The following is a 15,551-nucleotide window of genomic DNA, read 5'->3' as shown; positions in this document are numbered from 1 at the left end:
GTGGACCCCGCACCACGGCACAAGTTCACGCTGGCACACATCCCAATTCACAGCCCAGAGTGTGGACCCAGCACCACGCACAAGTTCACGCTGGCACGCATCCCAATTCACGGCCCGGAGTGTGGACCCAGCACCACGCACAAGTTCACGCTGGCACGCGTCCCAATTCACGGCCCGGAGTGTGGACCCAGCACCACGCACAAGTTCACGCTGGCACGCGTCCCAATTCACAGCCCAGAGTGTGGACCCAGCACCACGCACAAGTTCACGCTGTCACGTGCCCCAATTCACGACCCAGTGTGTGGACCCAGCACCACGCACAAGTTCACGCTGGCACGCGTCCCAATTCACAGCCCGGAGTGTGGACCCAGCACCACGCACAAGTTCACGCTGGCACGCGTCCCAATTCATGGCCCGGAGTGTGGACCCAGCACCACACACAAGTTCACGCTGGCACGCGTCCCAATTCACGACCCAGTGTGTGGACCCAGCACCACGCACAAGTTCACGCTGGCACACGTCCCAATTCACGGCCCGGAGTGTGGACCCAGCACCACGCACAAGTTCACGCTGGCACGCGTCCCAATTCACGACCCAGTGTGTGGACCCAGCACCATGCACAAGTTCACGCTGGCACACGTCCCAATTCACGGCCCGGAGTGTGGACCCAGCACCACGCACAAGTTCACGCTGGCACGCGTCCCAATTCACGGCCCGGAGTGTGGACCCAGCACCACGCACAAGTTCACGCTGGCACACGTCCCAATTCATGGCCCGGAGTGTGGACCCAGCACCACGCACAAGTTCACGCTGGCACACGTCCCAATTCACGGCCCGGAGTGTGGACCCAGCACCACGCACAAGTTCACGCTGGCACGCGTCCCAATTCACGACCCGGTGTGTGGACCCAGCACCACGCACAAGCTCAACGCTGGCACACGTCCCAATTCATGGCCCGGAGTGTGGACCCAGCACCACGCACAAGTTCACGCTGGCACGCGTCCCAATTCACGGCCCGGAGTGTGGACCCAGCACCACGCACAAGTTCGCGCTGGCACGCATCCCAATTCACGGCCTGGAGTGTGGACCCAGCACCACGCACAAGTTCACGCTGGCACGCGTCCCAATTCACGGCCCAGAATGTGGACCCAGCACCACGCACAAGTTCACGCTGGCACGCGTCCCAATTCACGGCCTGGTGTGTGGACCCAGCACCACGCACAAGTTCACTCTGGCACGCGTCCCAATTCACAGCCCAGAGTGTGGACCCAGCACCACGCACAAGTTCACGCTGGCACGTGCCCCAATTCACGACCCAGTGTGTGGACCCAGCACCATGCACAAGCTCGCGCCGGCACACATCCCAATTCACATCCCGGAGTGTGGGCCCAGCACCATGCACAAGTTCACACTGGCACGTGTCCCAATTCACGGCCTGGTGTGTGGACCCCGCACCACGGCACAAGTTCACTCTGGCACGTGTCCCAATTCATAGCCCAGAGTGTGGACCCAGCACCACGCACAAATTCACTCTGGCACACGTTCCAAGCAGGAGAAGGATGGAACACTAGTCGCCCATCTTCCTTCCCAGGACTCAATTTTCTCACCAATAAAACAGCAACGACAGTTCTGATTCCACCACCCTCGCTGGGCTGTTCCGTGGCCTGCAGAACACAGGGAAGATGGTGAACAGGCCACTGGACCACTGCTCCTGTGGGGAAGGGCCTCCCTGTGCACAGGACACAGCCAACTCTCACCCCTACCGCAAGGCACAAGGGGGAGACCCATCTGAGTATACACACGGGGGTCGGGAGAAGGTTAGGCCAGGGTGGTGAAACTGACAGATGGCCACAGGCATGAGGCCTGCCTCCCCCGTCTCCACCACATGGAGAAATGGTCTCTGGAGACCTCGGTCCTGCTCACTCCTTGGTAAAAGGACCTGGCATGTTATAAGGCCTCACCCTGGTGGCCAGGCTCCGACCACAGTCAGTTAGGGGTGGCTGGACTTGGAGACTGTTGGCCTCGAATGCAGGGTTAGGGCTGCAATGGTGGTCTCTGAACCAAATATTGCCCAGGCACCCCGGGAACCGCATTTCTGAATGGGACACAAAGGACCCTGAAGCTTGGCCTGCCCACCGCTGTACCAACACCAACATGCACCCCACGCCCGGCAACGTGGTGCCAACCTGGCCCGCCTGGTCTAACCTCACACACAAAGAGCAGTCCACCCTCATCAGGTGAGGACAGGCTTGGACGAACCACACTATTGCCTGAGAGCACAGAACACCGTGTGTTACTCACAGAGCAGGGGACGCTCTTTCCAAATCATGGCAAGAACCAAAAAAGGGCAACCAGTCTGTAGTGGCAATAACTGGGGAGTTGAGATCAGAGTTATGGGTGAGCGGCTGGGGTCACCTGGGGCCACAACCAATCAGCCAGTCATGGGGTTGCGTGAGGTCTCAGCGGTTTGCTCCTGAGACTCTGTTATCGGTTAACAGAAGAGAAGCCAAATCCCACTTCAGTTTCCTGAACGCCAGGATTCCAGACCTGCCTTCCCTAGGACTAAGGCCTGGTACCCAGGCCCAGGTCCTGGGCGAGGCCTGGTGGGGCTGTATTTTCTCTGGCGCTGCTGGGTTTACCTAAGCCCGTTAGCAGAACCGCGGCTAGTCAGAGATAATTACCACAACCCACCGCCTACTACTTTGCCAAAAGAGCAAAAACAGCAAATTTTAACAGCATTTTATATGAACCTGCCAGAAAGGGAGCCCTACGTGCTTTCTCTCCTGTAGACAACAGGCACGCATGCACCGAGTCCTTCCACCAGCAAAAGTAAAAACTAGCCGATGTCCTAGAGCAGCCTACCGCGTCACGGATAACATGTCCCCGGACAGCAGCGCTGGGCCGTGTGGCGTGGCGGGCAGTGCGTGGACGGGAAGCCCCAGGCGGACAGCAAGTGTGACACAGCACGGGTGTGTTACAAGTCAGGCAGAGCCCGTCGAGGGCGGAGGGAGGCTCGCAGGCTGGGTGGGGCGTCGCTGACACCAGGGGGACAGCAAGAAGAGGCTTCAATAGTCGGCGAACGTGTCGGGGAGCCAGCGTGTCCCAACACAGGCTGGGGGGAGGTACCGCCTGGAAAGCGACAATGCCAGACACACACGGGGCCGGCCAGGAGCGAGGCAGCACAAAGGAGCCGACGGGATTCCGAGCCGTGTGAGCACGACAGCTCCCGTCCCACACCCTCGCACAGCCAATGCCCCGCGCTCCAGAGACCAACCCAGACAGAGCCAGGCGCCTGACCCCGAGAAGCGAGCCAAGAAAGGAACAAGGCCCGGTGAAGACACTCGCTGGTTGGCAGCGAGACAAGATGCTCGGGCACCAAGTCCAGGGCCAGGCCAGCCCCTCAGGACTACAGGGAGGCCATACCAGTGGGGGGACAGGTGAGGAGGAAGAATTTTTGGAGGAAACGACATCCACATGGAGGGCTGGCTCATAACAGGAGACAGGCAGGCGAGACGCCCGGGCAGACAGCGGCCGAGGCGGGCACGGCACGGAGGGGCCAGGAGCGGGCGAGGAGGCAGGTGCCACAGCAAGCCCGGGCTGCACAGCACGTGAGGCCAATGGATGAGCCTGGCCTTGCCCCGAGGGGCCCTAGAAGATTAGACGGGGGAGAAGCCACCCGGTTTGCCCATTTGGAAGCTTCCTCTAGCAGGTGTGTAAGGAATGGGTGGGAGAGAGATTCGGAGTCGCTGAGGACGGACGGGAGCCCAGCCAGCACATGGCGACAGCACTAACCAGCGAGCAAAAACCAACAAACATGCCCCTGATGCATCAGTCGCTAGGAGAAGGTGCTGGAAATTCAACAAGACAAAAAGGGCCTACTGGGGGAAAGGACCACAAAAGTCAACTCACGCCTGCTGGGCCATCTGTGCCACAGCTTTTGTATATATCTAAAATTACTCCAAAATAAAGTCTGTTTTTAAAAATCAATACAGATAGAACAATTTAAAACATTTTTTCTGTTACCGGCATGTTCTGAGTTCATAGTAAACGAGTTCCTTTTATAAGGAGAAAACACTGTGTTAAAATCCCACATGACAAAGACAAATGACAACAGCAAATGTTCTAAAATCATCATGGCCTCAATCTCATCTGTGTAAAACAAGGGACTGTTAATGCTTTTCTGAGTAAAATAAAAACTCTTGAGGCATGAGATTTTTTGGGTTAAAAATGGGTTGAATAAAATGCACGCACACAAAAGCAAACCAGATCTTACCCCTTCTTTCACATCATAAATCCCTAAAAATGTGACCTGACCAGCCCTACACATGCTGGTGCCCTCCCTGCCTGCCTGCCCTCATCTCTGACCAGGGCCCCTGATTTCACTCTGTTTCTGCTGCTGTTTAAACACTCAGACCTCACTTGTGCCTCAGGGCCTTTGCACCTGCTGCTGAAGCTCCCTGAAACATCTCTTCCTAACATGCTGGCACAGCGGCCTTTCTGTCACTTAACTCATAAGCCTACTCACACAACACCTTCTCAGAGAAATCTTCCCAAAACAGTCTACATCCTCCATCCCTTCTATTTACAACACTTACGTCACATGCAATTACATTAGATGTGTTTTGCTTGTGTGCCCTGTGTTGCCTTCACTAGAACGTAAGCTCCAGCACAGGTAGCGAATGTTAGGTGATAATGCTGGCCAACGAGTAAGAAGTCTGCTGAACTTTGCATTTAAAAAACAACAACAACAGCAAAAGTGGCAGGCACCACCTCCTTCCCTTTCTTCCTTCCTTGACCTGGCGTATGTGCAGGCTGGAGCGGTGGCAGCCGCCTGGAACATGAAGGAAAGGCCGACTGGAGCGCCCTGGCCGTGATGCCACGGCAGCGGCCGCACCCACCGCACTGCCACACTCCGTCTCGCGTGAGAGCAAGGAAGTCCTGCTTGTCGCAAGGTGGCGTTCTCAGGAATTCCTCCTCTCTTCCGGCTGGAGTGGCTTCCAGGCTCCACAGCACTCACAATAGCGGCCAGAATACTGTGGGTGCTCAGCGAGTACCTGCTGAATAAGTGAACTGGTTACACGAGTCATTCCATCATGCCTGAAGGACCCAGAAGGGGGAACTCCGGAGTTAGTAAGAATCCATGGCTGGGGCTCTGATGGCGTGAGGAGACCAGGAAGGCTTCCTGGAGGAGGTGCTGACATGAGACAGCAGGCAATCTTGGGGCATCAGCAGGGAGAGACTATGGCAGGCAGGTCTGCCCGTGGAGGGCCCAGTGCCACAGGGAATCCGGGGCATTCAGGGAACCGAAGGGGGCCCCCTGGAGGGAGAGGCCTGTGTTTGAGAGGCACCTGCTGCAGCAGCCCTGGGAGCCATGGGGAGGAGTGGGGGACAGGAGCGGGAGGGCACAGGCTATCCCTGACAACCCCGAGAACATCTGGGGTGGACAAGGCCTTGCTGTCTGCAGCGCAGCTGCTTCCCCAGCCCCAACGAGGACGGACAGACGGAAAAACCCAACCACCTCCCACTCCCAGGCAGGGGCTTCAGGCGCATGACACAGGGCCATAGGAGACACAGCGATGCTCAGGCCTTTCTTCCCGAAGAGGCCATCAGGCACCTGCAGGAATAAACCCCCTACAGCACGGGGAGGGAGAAAGCGCCACTGTCACTTTCCAGTGTGCCTGACGGCACAACATGGAACCCAAAGTCTGGGGGGTCTGCAGTCGGGACTCCAGGACCTGTCAGCAGCTCCCACAACTGGCTGCTCAAGTAAGTGGTGCCCGGGGAGCCCAGCGAGCGCACCGCTTCCCGCTGTCCCACGGCGTCTCACGGCCCCGCAGACCAGCCCGAGTCTTCTGCCGACACCACAGGCCACACTCGGGCCGCTGGAGGACCAGACGGTGGGCTTCCCACTCCCCACTCGCATGAGGCCCAAAGTCTATGGCAGTCCGCGGGCTCGGGGGCCAGCTCCCCGCGTCCTGCTTGCGACAGCCACCTAAAGCCACGAGAGCTGATGTTAATTGGTGGCAGGAAAAAACGATTTTTCATGGCTATTTGGAGACCTCTGAAAAAGTGAAGCAAATTTCGTTTCATCCCCTTTCAACATGAATGGCGTTTAATGTTCTGCATTAAGCGGTTGGTGCCAGAGGCCAGGTTTCCACTGCAGGAAATGCAAGGAGCCTGGGGACAGAAACGGTCTTGCCTCTCTTTCACTTGTCGTCTTCCAGGCCCACTGTGTGGGTCTAGACACTGACTTCCAGAACCACCTCTGCAGTCCCACCTTCCACTTTTAACCCCTTCCAGCAGCACCCTCCCGTGCAAGGAAAATGCCAGAAAAAGGGCTAGAAGAAGAAACCACCTGCCTTCTCAGACACCGTTTTCAAACCAAGTACCCAGACATTTGCTTCTGTTGGGCATCGGGCCACAGAGTCCATGCAGACAGCGGGGTGCAGGCCTTCCTGGGGCGCCCCAGCTGGGCCCGGGTGCCCATCAGCTGCAGGCGGGAAGCGGGAGCCCAGCCGGTGCTCTGGGGACGCCCTCGAAAAGGGGAGAGACCGTGTCTCGCTGCCTTGCGACACCAACAAAGCCACCACGAAACGATGACTCATTTCGTAATCTCCCTCCTGAACAGAAAATAAGAAAAAGCGGGTGGGAAGCATCTTCTGTTCTCAGGACTCGAGATCAGCCCACCTGATGATCGGGTGAAGGGGACTGTCTTAATTAGAAAAACATGGGGCGCCTGGGTGGCTCAGTCAGTTGAGCGTCCGACTTCGGCTCCGGTCATGATCTCACGGTTCGTGAGTTCGAGCCCCACGTCGGGCTCTGTGCTGACAGCTCCGAGCCTGGAACCTGCTTCAGATTCTGTGTCCCCCTCTCTCTCCACCCCACCCCTGCTTGTGCACTGTCTCTGTCTTTCAAAAATGAATAAACATAAAAAAATGTTAAAAAAAAATGAAAAACACACGTGACAAAGCCCTGGGAGGGAGCAAGTACTTTCTACCGTATGAGGATCACCTCATAACAGAGCTCGCTGTGCAGGCCGGGGGGCAGTGGATGGGCTGGAACCCACCCCCCGCAGGTGCAGACGCTGAGGAGGAAGCTGCGGGCCAGGAGGCCAGGCCAGCAGCTCCGACCCGCTCAGGGTACCGGCTCTGCCGAGGCCTCCCCGGGGGCACCTTGCTAGGCTACATGCAGCAGAAGACAGCCCAAGTGGGGGCTCAGTTTATGATTTGCTAACAACCAAAAAGGGCTGGATGAGGTTGGAATGGTTTTGCCAAGAGAAAACGTGGGCCCGGCCATCTGGTGTGTCAGACTCAGTATAGATCCAAAGGTTGTGCAGAAATATCACTCCACGTCCACACAAAAACCTGCACCCGACGTTTACAGCTTTATTCGTAAGTGTCAAAACTCAGAAGCAACCAGGAGTCCATGTACCATCTGAAAAGTCTGCATACTGTGTGAGTCCAACTATGTGCCAATCCGGAAAAGGCACAACTATGCAGTCAGTAAAAGGGTCAGGTGCAGGGGCCGGGGGCAGGGATGAACAGGCAGAGCACTGAGGATTTGGGGACCAGGGAGACTACCATACAGGATGCTATAATGGGGGAAACTGTGTCATCATACATTTACCGAAACCCACACAATGTACAGCACCAAGAGTGTGCAATCTATGGACGAATGCCCTGGTGGGGGCGCTGACCGAGGGTGAGGCGGAGAGTGTCTGGGGCCAGGGTGTCTGAGAAGGCTCTGTACCTTCTGCTCAATTTTGCTATAATCCTAAATGTCTCTAAAAATTAAAGTTCATTAATTAAAAAAATATCATTCCAAAGCCTTGTGCCATGCTGCTGGTGTGGAAGTGATCGTCTGTATTGCTAAATTTCTAGGAACCCACACATGCAGACGTGAACAGAGGAGGAATTCCCCATCACAATCACAAAAGCTGGCTTTCAAATGAAAAGCTTGTATGGGATGCCCACGCACACCGCGGTCTGCTCATGTTGTGGGCTCACACACAGCCTTCCAGGGTACGGGATCTGGCCAGAGCACGAGGGTGCCTTCCTTCATCACCCTCACTGCAGGCAGCCCTGCAAGGCACAGCACCTTCCCAATTAATGCCACTTTGGCTGTAAAGAATACTCTAAGGACAAGCGCCCTGGGGAGCAGGGACCAGGGTGAAGAAGGGGCTTCCACGGCCCCGCACACATACACATCTTCCTGGGGGGCTCAGAATCCACAAGGTGGCTAAATAAGGCACTCCAAGCAGCAAGTTATAAAACACATGGGAAGATGCTTACGTGGAGATATGGAGGGACATCCAAAAGGATGCATTCACTGGCCTTTAAGTTCTTTTTATCTATTTTGAGAATGAGAGAGAGAGAGAGAGAGAGCCAGCAGGGGAGGGGCAGAGAGAGAGGGAGACAGAGAATCCCAAGCAGGCTCTGTGCTATTAGTGCAGAGCCCAATGGGGGGCTTGAACTCCTGAACTGTGAGATCATGACCTGAGTCAAAGTCAAGAGTCAGACGCTTAACTGACTGAGCCACCCAGGTGCCTTGCGTTCACTAGCCTTTAAAATAACCATTACTGGGGCACCTGGGTGGCTCAGTCGGTTATGCATCCAACTTCGGCTCAGGTCATGATCTCGCGGTTCATGAGTTCAAGCCCCACATGGGGCTCTGTGCTGACAGTTTGGAGCCTGGAGCCTGCTTCAGATTCTGGGTCTCCCTCTCTCTCTCTCTCTGACCCTCCCCCATTCATGCTCTGTCTCTGTCTCAAAAATAAACATTAAAAAAAAATGTTTTTAAATAAAATAAAATAACCATCACCAGATAAAAACAGGCACTATCTACACTGTAAAATTATACTTAAAGCCCAGTTTTCCTTTCCAAACTTCTCGTTTTTGTTCATATTATCAAACTGGGAGGCCAACCTCCCAGGTCATAGCATCGTATTTGTGGGAGGGCAACCACTTTTGTGTTCTGGAGCTCAAACGTGGTTTGAATCTGCACTCCAACAGGAATTAAGGGATAGAATGCAAACTGCTGTGTGAGTGTGACCATGTGACCGTGTGTGAGGGGGAGGAGAAACAGGTGGCAGAGAGGAGCGCAGAAGACTGTGTGTGCAGTGTAATAAACCGCTCCAGGAGCACCTCTGAAAAGCATCCCCGGCCGCAACTGCACCCGAATCCAAATCCATCCCAACGGGGTAGGTGCACGACGTCTGGACCCGCCCAAACTACGCACGACAGCAGAACACGGGAGTTTATCAGTGACCATCACGTGTCTCCTTAAAGCGTTTCATAACAAGCTTTCTGACTAACCAGGCCACCGCACGCCGGGGTCAAACCCGCAGGCTCCCCGTGGCAGTGGATATACCAGTGTCTGAAGCGTGCAGGGGCCCCGGGGTGGCTCAGTCGGGTAAGCATCCAACTCCTGACCTCAGCTCAGGTCTTGATCTCACGGTTGTGGCTTCAGGCCCTGCATTGGGCTCTGAGCCTACTTTAAAAAAAAAAAAATTAGAATTAAAAAATAAAATAGAGCGTGCTCAACCCCGAGTGTGCACACTCTGGGGTACACGGTGCTGGGTCGGCACAGACGAAACCACAGGGTGAACACTGCACACAGTCCTAGCCAACCAATTTCGTGGAGGAAAACAGTTTTATACCTAAACAAGGATGAAATGGGAAAATCCTAAGTTTGCTGAGGGAAAGAGGAGCCTTCAAACAGGTTTCCACTTGCTGGGCCCCCAGGCCCTCAGGAGCCCCTGCCTCGAGCCCCTGTGCCCCTGCCCCTGTGCCCCTGCCTCAAGCAGGACTTTGGGGGAAAGCTGGGACAAACGCAGCTCAAAGGCTCCATCTGCTCAGGTAGCTCTATTTCCCTCCTGTTTTGGCAATTCAGTGAAACCAAGTTTGAGTACCTAATGAAGGAAAACCCACTGTTTTAAAAATAATTATTTTTAATGTTTTTATTTATTTTTGACACACAGAGAGAGACAGAGCATGAGTGGGGGAGGGGCAGAGAGAGAGGGGGACACAGAATCCGAAGCAGCCTCCCAGCTCCGAGCCATCAGCACAGAGCCCGGTGCGGGGCTCAAACTTACAGACTATGATCATGACCTGAGCTAAAGTCAGACGCTCAACCGACTGAGCCACCCAGGTGCCCCGAAAAACCACTTTTTAACAACAAATGTGTCACTCTGCCAGCTAAAAGACCAGACCCACAGGTAAGGGGAAACCAGTTTACAAAAATAAACGAAGCCCAGCCCTCTGATACAGGGAGCAAAATAAAAAACCTGCATCAACAGACGTTTGAGCAGGATTTGGAAAAGCAGGAAAGAATCCTTACCTTGGCAGAATGCACCCCCCTACCGTCATAATGGGGTGGCTGGACCTGACCACAGAGGGCAGGAGCTGGCAGCCAGTGGGGATGAGAGGTGCCAGCGGGACCTGCAGCCAGTGCTGGGCGTCGCAGGGTCACCTCATCCCCTGCCCCTGCCCTGCCACCAGTGCTAGGGGCTGACACAGGCAGGGCCATGGGAACCTGAGCCAGCACGAGCGAGGTCACCAGGTCCTGGGAAGGGGCTGTGAGGCCCGATAAGGCCCAGAGACGATGGGCGGGAGGGAACTGGCTTTAGGCCTTGACCTCAGGCCCTTCTCGGATGGAGCCCACAATGGAGGGTTGGAGGCCACTCTCCGGTCCACCTGCCACACGTCCCAGGCGGGGAGGCTCAGCGGTCCTTGTGCACGTTCCTAGACGCCTTCCTCCCCGGCACACAGGCGGACGTGGAGGCCTGGCCACAGCAGATGCCTCAACTTCCTCCAGGGCACCAGGAGCATGAGTGGCCCCGAAATCTGGGACAGTCTGACAGGGGGTGGGAAGACCCACCAGAGCAAGCAGACCCCTGCCTCTGGACCCCCGGCCTCTGAGGAGCGCTGGGCACAGACCCAGCCTCATGATCACAGCTGCCCTGTGCAGCTGCAAAGGAAGAGACACCACAGAGCCCTCCTCGCGTGTGTTCAAAGGGGCACCTGGGTGGCTCAGGCGGTTAAGCATCCGACTTCCGCTCAGGTCATGATCTCACAGTTCGGGATATCGAGCCCCGTGTCGGGTTCTGCACTAAGAGGGTGGAACCGGCTTGGGATTCTCTCTCACCACCACCCCCGCCGCTCCCCCGCTCTGTCTCAAAACAAACTTTGGGGGGGAAAAAGTTGACAGGACTGCAGCTGCTTTGCAGAAAACCAAAGGGTGCTGAACCCTTTACACAAGGAACAGACTAGAAGCCCCTGTGGAAACAGCAAATTCCATGGTGAAGGGCGCCCGGGTACCCTCACAGCAGGAGTCTGACCACCCTGTCACGCCTGGGCACACTGACCTTCAGCTGTGACCAAGAATAATTCACTTGGAATTTACCTGTGAAGAGAAACAATGAGAAAATACCCCGTTTTCACTTTAACTGCCCCTGCCTGAGCGCGTGCTAAATTGCTGGTGAAAGTGACCGTCCTGCGGAAGGACGGAGAGCCCCGCTGACCGTGCGGTCTGGACAGAAGCTGCCTGGTCCCCGGGATCATCCCTGGACATCTGGCAAGGCCCCTGCATGGGTCCTGGACCACACCCCGCCAACAGCATGTGCTCGCAACCGGGAAATGTTCTGGCACTTAAGGCACCCATGAGGTCCTGGGCTGCACAATGTCAGTTTGTCACGAAGGACTAAGGAGGGTGGTGGGCAGGCGCTCAAAATGAAATGCCAGTTCTTAAAGCTGTTATGTCTTTGAAGAAAGGTCAAAGAAAAATATTTCATGACCCGTGAAAATACAAAATTCAAATTTCAGGGTCCATAAGTACATTTCCACTGGAACACAACAGGCTCGCTGTGCGTTGTCTCCGGCAGCTTCTGTGAGGCGTGGTGAGGAGACGGTACAGCCCACAAAGCCAGGAACATTCACCACCACCAGCCGCTGCGGGAGGCTGGCCACGCTCTGAAGGAGAGGCGCGGGTAAGCGAGCCTCAGAGGGTTCTGTTTTACGCTATCCAGTCCTCCTCTCCCGCTCACTGATGAACAAACCCTAAGACCACTCTGATCCCCACAGGCTCACACCCTGGTCTTTGACACCACGGCCTCGACCAAGGTGTGGCTACAAAAGTTTTCTGGAATTTTCTTAAGTACCTGCTTGGAAAGGCCCGTCACCAGTCAACGCCCAAGCGCTAAGCCTGGGCCCCACTGAGGACCACAGAATTAAATCCTCTTTATCCCCAATAAAGAAGCGGTTTCACAACGTTTCTGTGGTGAAGGATTCTTGGTGAGAAACACAGTGTGATTTATGACTCGGTGTCCCCGATGGAAGGCCCTTATGTTCCAGACACGCTCTGGCGGCGAGGCTCGAGGCTCTTAGAGGGACGGACGCCATCCCCACAACAAGGCCGCCCTGCCGCCTCACACGTGCTGCCTCTGAGCAATTAATCCAAGGCAGGATATTTTATGTTCTAAATTAGGCACGTTACGCCCAGAACCTATCAGCGGCCTGATAGCTTGAGCATATAATTCTATACCTTTTACTCTTTAAACAATAATTCAGTCTAATCCTGCAGCTGAAGCCAAGCTTTCCAGACCAAAAGTGCACTTTCCATTTGATTAAACCGTAATAAATGCAAGAATAAAATACCAGTCCTTTATCTCACACTAAATTCTTCAAAAACCATACACTCTAAGAATTAATTATGACTCCGGAGAAGAGGACAGGTTCCTCCCCTCGAAGACAGCTCAGGAGTCTCAAAGTCGTAATTGCAACAGCTGGTGCAGGATTTATGGCAGTCCAGGGCTCACAGAGGAATGACATCACAGCGCAGGTGACTCTCGAAGTGACCTGCCAGGACGGCCACGGGCGACGGTGAGGAGACTGGGGGAGGAGGTCTGGGGGCAGAGTGGACCACGTACGCAGCTTTGACCCTCCACGAAGCACCAAGCAAACACAGTACAAACTGGAAAACACTACCGCTACTGTGTGCCTCCTTCCCACGCGTGTTTGGTACTTTAAGATTCATCAAGTATTTTCACACATTTCACCCATTAGCAAAGAAACAGAGAAAATCCTTTCAGAAGGAAAACGGTTCAACCCTCTGAGAGGCGTGTCCTGCACCGTAGGCCACTTGTGTGGCCACCAAGCGTGGCCTGTCTCACGTCCTGCTACTCCAGGGAACGGCCTGACGACTCGACTGGCACAGGAAACCTGCGTCAGCCGGCAGGATGGAGGGGACGCTCCCTCCAACGTGATGCTCAGAGGGGATGACCCACAGAGAGGTCGGTCATCACCACACGGAGCAGGCTGCGTGCGCCGGAATCGGGTGCCAGCGGCTACGGCGTCCTCCCAATGAGGGCCCATCCCCACCGTGGCTGACGGAGCCGCAACTCACCCCACCGGGAAACGCGGCGGGAGTGCCGTGGGAAGCCCACAGGGGGACGCCCACTCAGCAATGGGCTGTGACGATTTAGTTACACCTGGGAACACGTCTCCTTCCGGGGTAACAACGGGACAGAGTCTGGAGCTGGAGAGAAAAGCCAGCTCGATGCTCGGGTGACCTTGAGCGTACAGGGACCTTTCTGGACCCATCTCCTCCTCTGTAAACGGGGACGCCATGCGGCTGAGACAGTGCACGAGAGAGCACTCAGCAGCCCGTCACGGGCTGCCCCAACATCAGGGAGCATTCGAAAATCACTGCACGCCTGCTGGCCCGTGAGGCAGGCAAACGGCCCCTGTGAGGTGCACACAGCACCTGCCATTCCAGTCTGTCGCACGTGGATTTCAAAGCAACGTGGTGATGGTGCACTTAGCAAGCCAAAAGGCAAAGGAGGTAGCGAGAGCCTCAGGAGCAGTCCAGGTGTCGGTCGGTAGGCAAGGCAGAGAGGTCCCAGGGCAGCAGGGAGGACTGCGGGAGGTGGACGCTGGGCAGGCAGCTGGGCAAATTCATGCCACGCACCTAAGAACCCTTTCTGAGGCCGGGCATCTGGCTTTCCAGGGTCCCAGACATGCGTTTCCTGATACGAGTGCCCGTTCCCCGTTACTGGACCAAAGCAGCGGTGCCAGGGACATCAGAAGTAGATGCTCAGCTGCCCAGGAGCCAGGGGAAGGGGAAACCGGGGAATGTCCCTGGCTGGGATCTGGGCAAGAAACCATTCAGACACCCCAGTGGCTCTGCCCGTGAGCTCACAACACAGCCGTGCTGACCGAGGACGGTGCGCGAGCAAGCCTCTCCCCTCGCTCACTCAAGAGGAAGAAGATGTGGGTTCCCAGAAAGCTGATGGATGAACAGACACAAATCTACTTTCACGGACGGACGTCCCACTGCCAAGCCCACGTGAGGCACAGCTGCCTAACTTTCTAGCCCCAATACCATACCTGCTATTTACATTGTGAGGCTCTGTAAATTCCCAAAGGTCTCCATCCTCACTGATGGCTTATTTCGTTTCTGCCACGGATGTACGCAACGTTAGTGACCCAACAAAACAACTGCAAAAATCTGCCTGTGAGTTTCCAAAAGGAAAGCAAATAAGTAAGTGCCATGAAAGTCACTCCTCCACCTCATTACAAGCCAGAAATATGGGACACCTGAATCCACAAAATGTTACTTGGGGGAGGGCGGCTGTTTTCCCAAGGTGCTTTGTATTGATTCAAGCTTTTTATTAAAATTAATCCGATGAATGTTTTCAGTAGTGGATTTCCAGTGAAGAGGAATTCTTGACCACATCAGGAAAGAGCGAGCAATTTGTGGCTTCATTTCTGCTCCTACAGTGACTCATCCTGGCACAGCCGGGCCTCACCCGCTCACCACACAGCCCCGTGTTACCCACGCCCGATTTTCTGGAGCACCGCGCCTCCCAGTTGGTGGGCTCCACCTCGCGGCGAGGGCCCCTGGAGGATGCCAGTGCCTCTACTGCCCCTGCTGACTCCCAGCCCCACTCAGCAAGGCTCGTTCCGCCGTGACAGCACGCCGCTATAGGGTTCCCCGTCACATCACTTCCGTAGTGAAAATGCTCCTCCACAGCAACACACTTCTAAGAGCAGAGGTGGTCGTCAGTCCTGACGAGATGCTCACCCTCTGCACAGCAGCAGAGCCTCGGCCGCTGGACGCGACTTCATGGGGTGGGGTGGCGGGGGGAAGCAGCAGGGGGGCTGGGAGGTGAGGAGCAACCAACCACGCCAAGATCTGATACAGAAACTGGACGGGGAAGCTACGGGCGGACAGGGGGTTAGGCCAGCCACACCCCAACATTCAGGCAGCCTAAACAGAACGTAAGCTTTCACTCATTAATAAGAAACAACCCTTCAAGGAAAAGCTGCTCTGCCTTTTTCACTTATGAAGAATTTCTTAGCAGTAAGCATTCAACCGTGTGTTTGGAAAAAAAAAAACACCACCTGTATTTCTTTTAAAGGTTCTGGTTAATGCAGGTAATGCTACTTCCCAGAGAAATGTCTTGCAAGGCACACCTGCTTTCACCATCTACAGACCCACTCTTGCACTGAATTCTTTACCTGCTGATGTCAAACCCCTTACAAAATCGTCCA

General features: G+C 55.3%; 1 protein-coding gene across 5 annotated transcripts in view; it reads right to left on the bottom strand.

Moving 5' to 3' along the window:
- Nucleotides 1-15,551, bottom strand: part of MGMT (O-6-methylguanine-DNA methyltransferase) — a 298,543-nt gene that overhangs the window by 235,931 nt on the left and 47,061 nt on the right. Inside the window, exon 1 of one of the 5 annotated variants that reach the window (XM_042959908.1) lies at nt 4,771-4,793. The exons of the other annotated variants lie outside the window; for them this stretch is intronic. The gene's annotated coding sequence lies outside the window, so the exon portion shown is untranslated. Of the gene's footprint in view, nt 1-4,770; nt 4,794-15,551 lie in introns of those variants that run through there. 5 annotated transcript variants of the gene reach the window in all.

This window comes from Panthera tigris, chromosome D2 (genome assembly GCF_018350195.1).
Source record: "Panthera tigris isolate Pti1 chromosome D2, P.tigris_Pti1_mat1.1, whole genome shotgun sequence".
NCBI classification, from domain to species: Eukaryota; Metazoa; Chordata; class Mammalia; order Carnivora; family Felidae; genus Panthera; species Panthera tigris.
Note: the sequence above shows the minus strand (reverse complement) of the source record. Positions and strands in the feature narration are given on the sequence as shown.